The sequence below is a fragment of the Mytilus edulis genome, chromosome 9 (genome assembly GCF_963676685.1).
Source record: "Mytilus edulis chromosome 9, xbMytEdul2.2, whole genome shotgun sequence".
NCBI lineage: Eukaryota > Metazoa > Mollusca > Bivalvia > Mytilida > Mytilidae > Mytilus > Mytilus edulis.
The window spans coordinates 19,042,213-19,054,706 of record NC_092352.1 but is presented as its reverse complement, the minus strand read 5'-3'; the positions used below and the strand labels follow the sequence as shown (position 1 = coordinate 19,054,706).

Genomic DNA, 12,494 nt, shown 5'->3' with positions numbered 1-12,494 from the left:
TTGTATTTTATTTCAATGTTTACTGACACAGCTCATTTACTTGGTGTCACTGGCGTCCATTACCTTTTCAAAATCGTATCTAAAGAAAACACGAGGGGCAATAAAACCGTTGTGTGTTCATTCGTAATTTCACCATTTCCTTTCAGATAAAAAAAATAGCAGTCATATGATAAACAAGTTAGTTATTTATACAACAATTTATACTTTATTTATTAACAGTGTAAATTAAAAGCTGCAAAATATAGCTCTCATAATCTATAACTTATATAATTGTTATAGACATTTATGAGATTTTATACAAAAATAAATATATATTATACATAAAATAGCTATACTTTCGAAAGTAGAAACTTGGTAATAATAGAAAAACAAGACCAGTAGCAGTAATTTGTCATAAGTTCATCGCCCTCTTAAATCTTTGTGAAGGTTATTCTAAAATAGTACTAAAACAATGAAAACACAACTGTTATCAGGCGTGAAGAAAACAGTCAAAATCTTTGAAGCATAATTGACATAAAATAAGAAAGAATATTACAAAACTTACTGATAAGGCATTTATTACTTATTCGTCATAAAGACAAAAGCAACATATGAATTGAAAAAATCATGTCATTTGGTAAATAGAATAAGGAATCATAAAAAACGCCGTCTTGGATACCCGTAGTAAAGAAATTAGAAATTATTTAACAAAAGACGAAAATGGAGAATTTTGACGTTTTCTAAAATAACAGATCCAAGGAATTAGTTCAAATAATGTTTCGCCTAAAAAATATGACCAAAACTATTGCTTTTATCTACATAGGGGAACACCTTTTTATATCTTACTGCTCACTCCTCTATCTTTAAATAGATGACAAAATGTTCCCATGTAGATATGATCAGTACTTCTCTTTTTTAAGCACATCATTTGAAAACTTTCCCATTTTAAACTGCGGACCCTATAGCAGATTATTGAACTTATATTTAAACATTTTTTTTCTGTTTTTACTGGTTATTTTACTTTTAATTAATATGGCCGCATGGACATGGGAAAATTTTCATGGTTTTTCAGTGGTCATGCAACTGTCAATAATTTTTTTTTATTAAAACATATTGTCTTTCAAGAAAAATCGAAAAAAGGATTTAACCAATCTTATTAAAATAAGTTCTCATCACTTGCTCCTCGATTTTTTATATGTCGCCGTGTTCGAGGAGCAAGTGATGAGAACTTATTATAATAAGATTGGGATTTAACTTTACTAATCTGACATAGTGAAGCCATCAAATTTGTGCTAGGAGTGACCTAAAGTTGTTTACATTCTAGTATTTAGATCATTGCTGGATACTTGTCCTTTTAGCGATCATAGTACCACCCCTATTTTTTTTTTACTTAAGTCTATAAGTTGGAACATCGAATAGGATTTAGTAAAAGACGAATCGACAGACATCAATTTACTGCAAATTAATTTGACTATGTGATGGTATATGTTAGCAAATATATGTTTAGGGTAATTAGAGCTCTTACGTAAATGCAATGATACATACATGATTTAGTTGTTTTTCTGATTACTTATTGGTAACTTGCTTTGTAAAAATGATGATACATACATATTTTTTGCAGTACTATTAGTATTATAAGGTCAAGGGACAATAAGTGCAGAGGTAAATCAAATCATGATGTATATAATAGTTTTAACTATTGCATCTGAAGTGCAAAAATATCAGGGACAAAAAAATAGATTGACGAAGAGACAGTAACAAGATAATAGCATATATACTGAAGTTCAATAAAATAATGTGTTGTTGAAAAATTTATTCATTTCGTCTTCTCTGTTCAGTTACTAGAAATACTTTTTAGATATATTTCAACGACAAAAAAAAACAATATCTTACAAAACACCACAAAGAAAACTAACAATTTAGAAAACTGAACTTGTTAAAAACTAAAGAGGAACTAATATGATCAGAAAGAGAAATAAGAAGTTAATTTTCCATCAGTGCAAAAAGGGGACTTGTTGATAAAGTCATGTTCTCTGTTTGCCGCAGTGACACTCGTTGTGCATGAGTTGTTCCTTTGGTGACTGGATCATTATTGGAGGAATCGCTTTTGCATTTTGTATGGTTGGTTGGTCTGTGTCCTGAATAATCACTTTAAGCATAGGTGAATTGGAAAACAATAAGCGCTTATCCTGTTAGTTCACATTTGTATTTATCATGCAAAAAAGGTAAACCATTGTAATTATATAAGTGCACCGTTCCTGAATTCTATAACAAACGTAATTAGCAAAATGAAAAGTAAACGTGAATGAAAAGTTGTTTTTGTTTGTCTGGTTTTTGTTTGTTATTTTTTTGTTTTTGTTTGTTTTTTTTGTTTTTGTTTGTTGTTGTGTTTTATTTTTTTTGCACTTAATACCTTGTTTCAAATAATCGTCATAGATATCATCAAGTTCCCATTTTACAAGAAAAAATAGACCAACAGTTACACTATCGGACAGGGTAAGAAATATCTTCGCCACATGTATATCCATTAAAGTTCCTATTCACCGTGAACTATAAATATCATTAGAATCCGGAAGGTACCGTTCGTTGTCTCGTTTGAACAGGTTTGTTTTGTCTAAAATATTAGTGTTGTATAGTTAGTGACTTTTCCGTGTTGATTGTTTCAATTCAGTGATCGAAAAATCAAAGGAGTACGGTCAACAGCCGAACCTACTTAAAAGTTTTAATAAGAATGAGAAAACACCAAAGGGGCTTTCAAAATCTATGATAAAAAGAAAAACATGTGACACTTATAGGCCAAACTGACGGGAAATCAATCAGGACACAAAACACTACACAGTAAACTAAAGATCAAGGAGCACAAACGTAATCAAAAACTTGGTATAAGCACATGAACCCCGGAAGGATCAGCAGTTCTTGCTTCCTGGTGCCAACCTTAGTGTTGCTATATGGTTTAAATACATTATTGAGTCGTATCAAATGATGAGGCATAATTGATAGCGGATTGGTGAATGGCTCTTGTTAAAAATGTCCGAAGACATACATAATGTCATAATAATAATAAACTCATCCTACAGGGCCGTAAATTACATAGATGCATGTAGGCAGTTGCCTTCTATTGTGGGCTAACAAAAAAAAACACAAAAAAATGGAGAAAAAAAACACTGAAAAGAAAAAATTGGTTAAAATCATGCATTATTTTTATAGCACTGGTTGTAAGTTAAAACAACAAGGTGGTTAATCATAATGGCATGCAGGTGTGTTCAATATTTGGATCTGAACGGTTGGTACCCAACTTAACTCCTTTGCACACATAAAATGCTTCCTGGTGCCAACCTTAGTGTTGCTATATGGTTTAAATACATTATTGAGTCGTATCAAATGATGAGGCATAATTGATAGCGGATTGGTGAATGGCTCTTGTTAAAAATGTCCGAAGACATACATAATGTCATAATCATAATAAACTCATCCTACAGGGCCGTAAATTACATAGATGCATGTAGGCAGTTGCCTTCTATTGTGGGCTAACAAAAAAAAACACAAAAAAATGGAGAAAAAAAACACTGAAAAGAAAAAATTGGTTAAAATCATGCATTATTTTTATAGCACTGGTTGTAAGTTAAAACAACAAGGTGGTTAATCATAATGGCATGCAGGTGTGTTCAATATTTGGATCTGAACGGTTGGTACCCAACTTAACTCCTTTGCACACATAAAATTTCCCACCAAATACTATTGCATCTGCATACAAAGTTGGCAATATTGAATGCATAGAAGTGCTAAAAAGATGGGATTTTTCCAGTCAGAAAAAATCACCTTTACAAAGCCAGGATAAAACTTTTTGGTGTATACAAATATTGTTACGTTTTAATAATTTGAACTTGATAGATAAAATTATGAGTTATTGAGTATGCATTTTCATTTTAAGGTTTAAAAATTGTGTCTTTGAAACGAAGTCAAAATTAGTTCGATTTGAACAGCCAAATAAGCCGGATAAACCACAAAAAATGACCAAACTTCAGGGGGCTTTCCTTTTAAGTCTTTGCAAAATTTCCCCTAAACTTAAGTAAAAATAGCTTGTAAAGAGTCTTAAAGCAGGATAAAGCGAAAATAAATCTTACTCTACCGGGACACGTAATCTAACTCTGGTTTATAACTATTTTTAATATATTCCAGGCGCATATTTATTGAAATGTAACAAAAAATTAACAAGTCGTGTATTCTTGGGAGGTACATTGCATTCAAGGAAAAGGCCCGAAAAAATATCCTTTTCTGCATGGAATGGGGCTAAATTTAATTTGCCTCGCTCCACTCGGCGATAATAAACTTCCTCCCCTTACAGGGCAGGCAATTTACGGCCCTGATCATAGATACCAGATTACATTTTGTATTTACGCCAGACGCGCGTTTCGTCTACAAAATACTCATCAGTGACGCTCGAATAAAAAAAACCATCGGTATTTAGAGATTCTATTCTTTGTCTGTATTTCTTTCTTAATGCTATGAGAATTTTATATTGAATGAAGATGTTTATTTAATGTGCTCTGTTTAATCATTCACAATTTGTTTTGTCTAAACACTGAAAAAGGGTTTAGAGCTTGGCATGTTGTTTAGAAACTTGCTTGTTAAATTTTCTTTCTATTTCTGGTATATGTAATATTTAGTTAAAGATGAATTGTGGTAATTTTAGATCAATTTTGTCCGTCCATTTGTTTGTTTGTGTTTGTGTTTTTGGTACACGTATCTATCCTGGCACTTTAAAAACAATAAGAAGGAAACAATGTATACGTATTGTTTATGAATGTGTCAGTCTCGTCAATTAACAAAATCATGACGCAATAACCAAATACGTATACATCATTCGGTTATACTGTTTGTACATGTGTTGCTCTAACTTTGTTTAGATATAATGATGCTATCGTCAAAATAACAGGACATTGTTCTAATAACTACACATTATTCCACTATATGTAGAAATTTGATAAATACAAAAGTAATTGATCGGTTGAGATTTTCCCACGTGAAAAGGTTTTTGATTTTTTATGTTTGTTGTTAATGGCTTTGAATTAGCTGTTAGTAACTGTGAGTAGCATCAGATCTGTTCTTCGTGTCTGTTTTGTTGTTATGAATGAGGGATCATGGATAAATACAGTGCCACGTCCTGAGATTTTGTTTGAGCTTTTTCCTGCTTTGTATCGATCTGCCCTTTTCATCAACTCTGTTTTTTTACAGTGTGTTCATATGTTGTTCTGTAACACCATTGTCCAATGTTAGGTGAGGATTGAGCGCCCAGAAACTTGTTCCAAACCGCCACATTCTCAACGTGCCTGTCTCAAGTCAAAAGCCTGTGGTTCGGTTGTTGTCGATGGTTCATATTTATTTTTATTTTTCGTAAATTGTTTTGTTAAAAATTAGGCTGTTATGTTTCATAATTAAAGTGTTTCCTATTTTACATGTCATGACCTCTCATAACCGACTATCCTGTTTGCCCATTTCTCATTGTCTCGTTGCCTATAATTGCTGAAAAGATTGTTGCCAATCTTTAATTTAAAACAATATCTTTGGTTTCTGGATATTAAATAATGACTAAACAACTTTTTAAAGTATCAGAGATTATTATTATCAATAATAATAAATACAGGTAAATGAAATACAATATGTTGAAACGGTTGAATGTGTTTTCGTGTATGTGCTATTACCTCTTGGATTCTTTCAAGATCAGTTTACATTCGTTTCGTTATAAGAGAAGTCCGGTGTTTATAGTTCTTAACACGCATGTAAGAATACATTCGGCAATCCTCGGTAGAATCCGCTACTCTCCTTCTATTAGATGAGGGTACGGAATCGGCCGAGTTGAGACGAATGGTAAGAGTATAGTCCGTTACCGGTCAAGGTTAAATGATATTATTAAAGTTCTTCTTCTTTTAGTTTCCGCACTCCATCATAATATTGATGACTATGTGCCGTGCATGCGTGGGTAAAATTTACAATTTTATGTTTAAAAACAAAAATTTATAAAGAAATAATAACTTGTTTTTGATTTTCACTGTACATATAAGATAAAACTATTTACAAGGTGTTACATTACATGGTGTAGTATTGGTTGAGAACAGATATAGGAATCTGTTCTCTGAATGCTTCAACTGTGGTGCATTGGACAGCAGTAACTGGTAAAAGGTTCCATTGGACGATTGTCCTAGGATAGAATGAAAACTTTTTTTGCCTGTATGTGCCTGAATGAGTGACTGTGAGTGTATTGTCTTGTTCGACTGTCTGATGGTATTAACAGGTTCATGGGGTAAATTGCTACTTGGTGGTGTATAATTTTAAAGAAAAATATAAGCCTTGTTCTTATTCTTCTAAGTTCAAGTGTTGGCCAGTTAAGATGGTTAAGCATGTTTGTCACAGACCTGGTGTTATGATATCGATTACATATATACCTGGCTGCACGTCTTTGGACCATTTCTTTTTGTGATTTTTGAGATTTTGTATGTGGGTCCCAGATGCAGCTACCATACTCTAGCTTTGGTCTCACAAGTGAGATATAGGCCTTTTCTTTAACTGACTGCGAGCTGACTTTAAGGTTTCTTTTGATAAAATTTAGTTGTTTTGTTGCATTTGCTGTGATGTTATTTATGTGTTTGTTAAATTTTAAATCAGTTTGTATTGTTAAGCCAAGATATTTAGTAGATGTTTCTTGTTGCAAAGTGTGCCCATGTAAGATGTAGTCATATGGGAGAGGTGTTTTCTTTGTTGTTACTTGGAGGACTGAACACTTGTCCGGATGGAAGGACATGAGCCAGTCCTCTTCCCACTTTGCTGCTGCTGTTAGGTCTTCTTGTAATTTTTTTGAATCATCTTTATTTTTAATGGTTTTGTATATGATGCTATCATCTGCAAAAAGTCTGAGAGTGCCATGTTTTATATAATCATTCAGATCGTTTATGTACACCAGGAATAATATAGGACCAAGTACTGTTCCTTGAGGTACCCCTGAAGTGACATGTATTTGTTCAGATTTGGTGTCTTCCAGTAATACCGTTTGTGTGCGAAGTGAAAGAAAGTCTTCTATCCAGTGTAATACTCTAACACTTGTGTAAGGATCATTTTTATAACTGTGTCATCAGGTTGAGTTTATGAAGTAGTCTTTTGTGAGGGACTTTGTCAAATGCTTTGGCAAAGTCCATCACAATTACGTCAATTTGGATGTTGTCATTGCTGTATTTTGCCAGTTCTTGTATAAATGACACTGACTGTGTTTCGCAAGATCTTGAGGAGCGAAACCCATGTTGTAGATCGTATAGAATGTTGTTATTTTCTAGATGTGCCATGATGTTACTTGCTAATACATGCTCCATGATCTTACATAGAATGCATGTTAGTGATATAGGCCTGTAGTTGATAGGGTTGTGTTTATCTCCCTTTTTGAATACTGGGCAGACGTTGGCATGCTTCCGGTCAGTAGGAATTTTTCCGGTGTTCAGGGATTTTTCAAATACTAATGTTATTATGGGCGCGATGTCACTACTTAGTTCTTTAAGCACACGCCCATATATGCCATCTGGCCCTGTGGCCTTGTGTGGGTTTATCTTTCCTAGTAGTTTTTGTATGCCTTTCTCTGAAATTTGTATGGTGTTCATTTTTGGATGGTTAGAAATTCCCATGTCAGGTATTGATTCACTGGATGATTCTGTTGAGAATGCCTTCTGAAATTGATTGTTTAGCAAATTGGCCTTTTCTTCGGTGTTATCAGTTAGTACGCCATCTTTTCTTAATGCTGCAATGCCTGAACTGTCATTTTTCATGTTTTTGATATAGCTGTACAAATTTTTAGGTTGTCTTTTAAATATTGGATTATCTGGTTCGTTTACTGGGAGATCAAATGTCATGTTCTCGATGTAGTTCCAGTAGGATCTTCTCATATCTGTTTGAATTGATTTTTTGAGATGTTTGTACTTTTTCTTCAGTTGTTCATTTTTTCTACTCTTTTTATGAAGTCGTTTTGCTTTGTTGATATCAATTTTAAGCTTGTTGTTAACCCATGGTAGTTTTTTCTTGTTTGTAACTATTTTGTGAGGGATATTAGCTTCTACTGATTGTGTAAGAGTATCTGTGAATGTATTCCATAGAATATTTGAGGTTGATTCTTTAAATTGCTCTTTAATTTTGCATAAGAGTGTTCCTAAATCTATTTTTATTTTGCTCCAGTCAGCTTTGGTATATTGTAATACTTTGATAGGTTGTTTTTTGTTTCTTTTTAAAGATACATTGCATTCAGAATAGACAATGTCGTGGTCCGCATTCCCAATAGGGGGCATAGTTTCTGTCTTGTTAACTATACTTGGTGTATTTGTGAGTAGGAGGTCAAGTATTCGGTCACCTCTAGTAGGCTTATTTACAATTTGCTCTAAAGAGTTGTCATTTATGATGTCTAATAGTTGTGTGTGCAATTTAATTTCTGGTTTGCCGGGAATAATGCATGGTACTTCCCAGTCAATGTGGCCGAGGTTGAAATCGCCACCTAGCATCACAGTGGTTTTTGTATTATTGTTGATGCGATTAAGTGAAATGTTGAGATTTTCAAGTGATATGCCATTATCTGAAGGTGGTCTATAGTAACACCCTAGTATGAGTTTTCTTGCATTTGTCATGTTTATTTCTGCCCATATGCTTTCAGAGTCTGTTTGTAATTCTCTGGTTTCATTTGATAGTAATTGTGTTGATATGGCAATGAGGACGCCACCATAGCTTTGGTTATTATTGGATGGAGGGCGGTCTTTCCTATAAACTGTGTAATCATTAGCTGGAAAGAATTCAGATGATAAGATATCGCTACTGAGCCAGGTTTCGGTGCCCAATATTATTTCTGGTTGTACAGATGAAATAATTTCATCAAGTTCAGCCTTTTTATTTTTAATAGACTGAAAGTTTATTGTTAATATTTTCAATGGTGTTTCTTTCTTTTGAGCTTTTTTGATATACGTTTGTTTTATAGGTGACGATGTTGCTTTAGGTAAGCCAGGACTTCCTACTGAATGTTCTGATAATGGTGAGAATAAGTTTGATTTTTCAGGTATGGTAAGATCAAATATGGATGAGGAGAAGTTTGGCATACCACATTGTATGCATGCCCAAGATATATTTGATGAATCCATACATTGATATACATTAGATGACATGCCTTGACAATTTGCATGATACCAAACATCACATGAATCGCAACAGAGTGCTTTTTGTTTCCATGTGACCGAGTTATCGAGAATGTAAACATAGAATTTTATTGAAGGAATGGACAATTTCATCCGACTTTACACCGATTTAGGAATATAAAGCAGGCAAAATGCAGTTACTCATGAAATGTGGTATAAATAACAACTGAAAAACAAATGATGTTTCCCGAATGCCACGTGTTGGCGGAATTTCATAACGCAAAATAGGAAACTGTCAATTTTGCCGGGAACAATATTTTAGGCTAAACAAAACTAGGAAAATATAATTAAACGTTTATAACACTTGCTAACATCCACTTTATTTGAGCTTTAATTGATTATAGTTGTCTCATTGGCATTCATAGATATAAGAAGATGTGATTTGAGTGCCAATAAGGCAACAATCCATGAAAATATAATTAAACGTTCATAACACTTGCTAACATCCACTTCATTTGAGCTTTAATTGATAGTTGTCTCATTGGCATTCATAGATATAAGAAGATGTGATGTGAGTGCCAATAAGGCAACACTCCATGAAAATATAATTAAACGTTCATAACACTTGCTAACATCCACTTCATTTGAGCTTTGATTGATAGTTGTCTCATTGGCATTCATAGATATAAGAAGATGTGATTTGAGTGCCAATAAGGCAACAATCCAAAATGCTCCATGAAAATATAATTAAACGTTCATAACACTTGCTAACATCCACTTCATTTGAGCTTTGATTGATAGTTGTCTCATTGGCATTCATAGATATAAGAAGATGTGATTTGAGTGCCAATAAGGCAACACTCCATGAAAATATAATTAAACGTTCATAACACTTGCTAACATCCACTTCATTTGAGCTTTGATTGATAGTTGTCTCATTGGCATTCATAGATATAAGAAGATGTGATTTGAGTGCCAATAAGGCAACACTCCATCCAAGTCATCGTGAATTAATAAAAGTAAACCATGCCACATATCCAACAAATATACCGAACTCCAAGCAAATTCAAAAAGTGGAGGTCTATTGTAGCTGACAAAATTAAACGCTATCAATCGACGGAACAAATAAAAACTAACATTTTTTTACTGACTCGTTACATGAAATTTCCGGAGACAACGAGCCTGGTTTTATAGCCAGATAGACTCTGACAATAGTAAACCCTGATACATCTAAAAGACTATGGAAGTAAATTTTGGTAAACGAGAGATAACTCAAACGTTTAACATGACCTTCGGCCAATGAAAATGCATAAAACATAAAATCAAACTGCTTTATTTTTTTACCACATTTTTAAACAAAAAATATTTATCATCCGTACTGCTATGCCGTAGTTAACGGTTCTCATTTATAAAGATTTATATTATTTGTGAAAGTATCGAAGATCAGTCATCCAGATTTCTTATATTTTGGAAATAACTGTATTGTATTCACTTCAGTTGGGGAGTTATTTGTCCCAGTTTACAGTAAAATCGGACCAGAGACATATTACAATTGTAGTTAATGTATCTGATCAGATACACAGACCCTGGAATGGTATATTTGATGTTCCAGTTCAAATTTAGATAAAATAAAATACTGGTATGTTTAGTCATCTTACGTTTGTAGGACACGATCGAAACCCATACACTGCTATTTCAACTGTAACATAAAATAAAATCAAAGCATTCAATTTTTGTCATTTTTTTGTGTAACAAGTTAGAGTTAACAACTCAACATTCCCCATATCTTTGTTGTCTCTTTTTTCCCGGCACGTTAACACGGGGTTTTTAAGCTTTGTGTACGCTTCTGCGACTTTTTTCATAAAAAGGTCGTCATATTAAACGTGAAATGTTGATCACTTCAATGCGATATTTTATACTGACACACAAATATTTGGCTCAAAACTGTGTCTATTTTGTTTATCACTGAAGATAGAAATCATATACATGTAATTTCTGGAATTCATAATGATGGCTTCTCTTTTTTTACAGACAAGTTAATCATGGAAAATGTCAATGCCCTGTGGAATTCAATCCTCGACATATATGACCAACCCCGCTGACTGGCCTGTGGAATCGAAATATGATCACTTTAATAGGTTTTCTTCCGACCGGCATTACAATTCTTGTCAAACTGGGACGTCCGTTTAAATGTGCATGAGGGATGTACAAGAACCTTTCCAACAACTCCTTCATGGGTTCGGAGGTTGTCTTTTACAAAAAATTTGTTCTTAACCAATATTAACTCATTTTCCAATGGTGGTGGAAAATTTACGACTGTCTCTACAGGACCTACCAGTTGATTTTTTGTTAATCGTTTCGTGTCCTGAACATGCGTGAAATATTTAACACGAGAAATTAACCAACCAACAATCAAGCATTCGTAATATATGACGTCAGGAACAGTCTAAGTCCCTGATGACTTCGTTTAATCAAAATAGTCGTTATAAAAGTTTACGTTTAAATTTGAAAATGGGCACAACAACATTTTTAAATTGAGGCATCGATATTGTGTTTCACTATTATGATAGAAATGCCGATCAAGTGACTTATGATTTTTTTTTTACTTCTGCATAAAAACGAAATGTCATTTATTGCCACGAAGCAACATCTGATTCAGAACCTAATGAATAGCATCAGCAATTCTGATCCGCCATTCCCAGATTTATTGTGTATAGTAGAATTGCGACATTGATTCCCGTAAGGAAAATGTCAATGCCCTTTGAAGCAATCAATAATATAACGATTCAATATATAGTAAAGGCAACAATAAATTATCTTCCACGAGTGCAATGGAGTGAGCGTTTTAAAATAAAACAATCAAATGCAATATCCTTTGAATATTGAGAACTCATCAGCAATATCAAAAATAAAATATGTGAAAAGTTGTTTAAAAATTAATAAAAAGCATTTTAGTCATATAACTGATCCAGCAACACCCAGACCAGTAGTTAATTATGGATTCATTTTCAACAATACGTGCGTAAATTTGATATAAATTTGATATAAATATTTAAACAAGTGATATCCTAATTAACTTGAGATTGCTCTGCAGATTAATTCATCATTGAACACGCTGAAAAAAACCTGTTTAAAATAAATACCCGTTGAAACATAAATTTTGAAAGAGTTATGAGCTTTTGTGCAATGTCGAAACCTCATTGTGCCATTGAGATGAAGGACGTAAAAATGCCATTCCTTTACTTTTGGTTTAGTCAAGTTTATGTTTATGCTGAACATAAAATTAAAAAGCCTATCGTACTCTCCAGACATTTCCTGCGTCCTGGTCTTCTTGCTTTAGACAAGCTTTTGTAATGTTTATTT

The 12,494-nt window shown here is 33.3% G+C and overlaps 1 protein-coding gene across 1 annotated transcript in view; it reads left to right on the top strand.

Moving 5' to 3' along the window:
• The window catches only part of LOC139487774 (28 kDa heat- and acid-stable phosphoprotein-like), a 327,843-nt gene that overhangs the window by 192,341 nt on the left and 123,008 nt on the right, over positions 1 to 12,494 (top strand). The gene's annotated exons all lie outside the window — the stretch shown is intronic.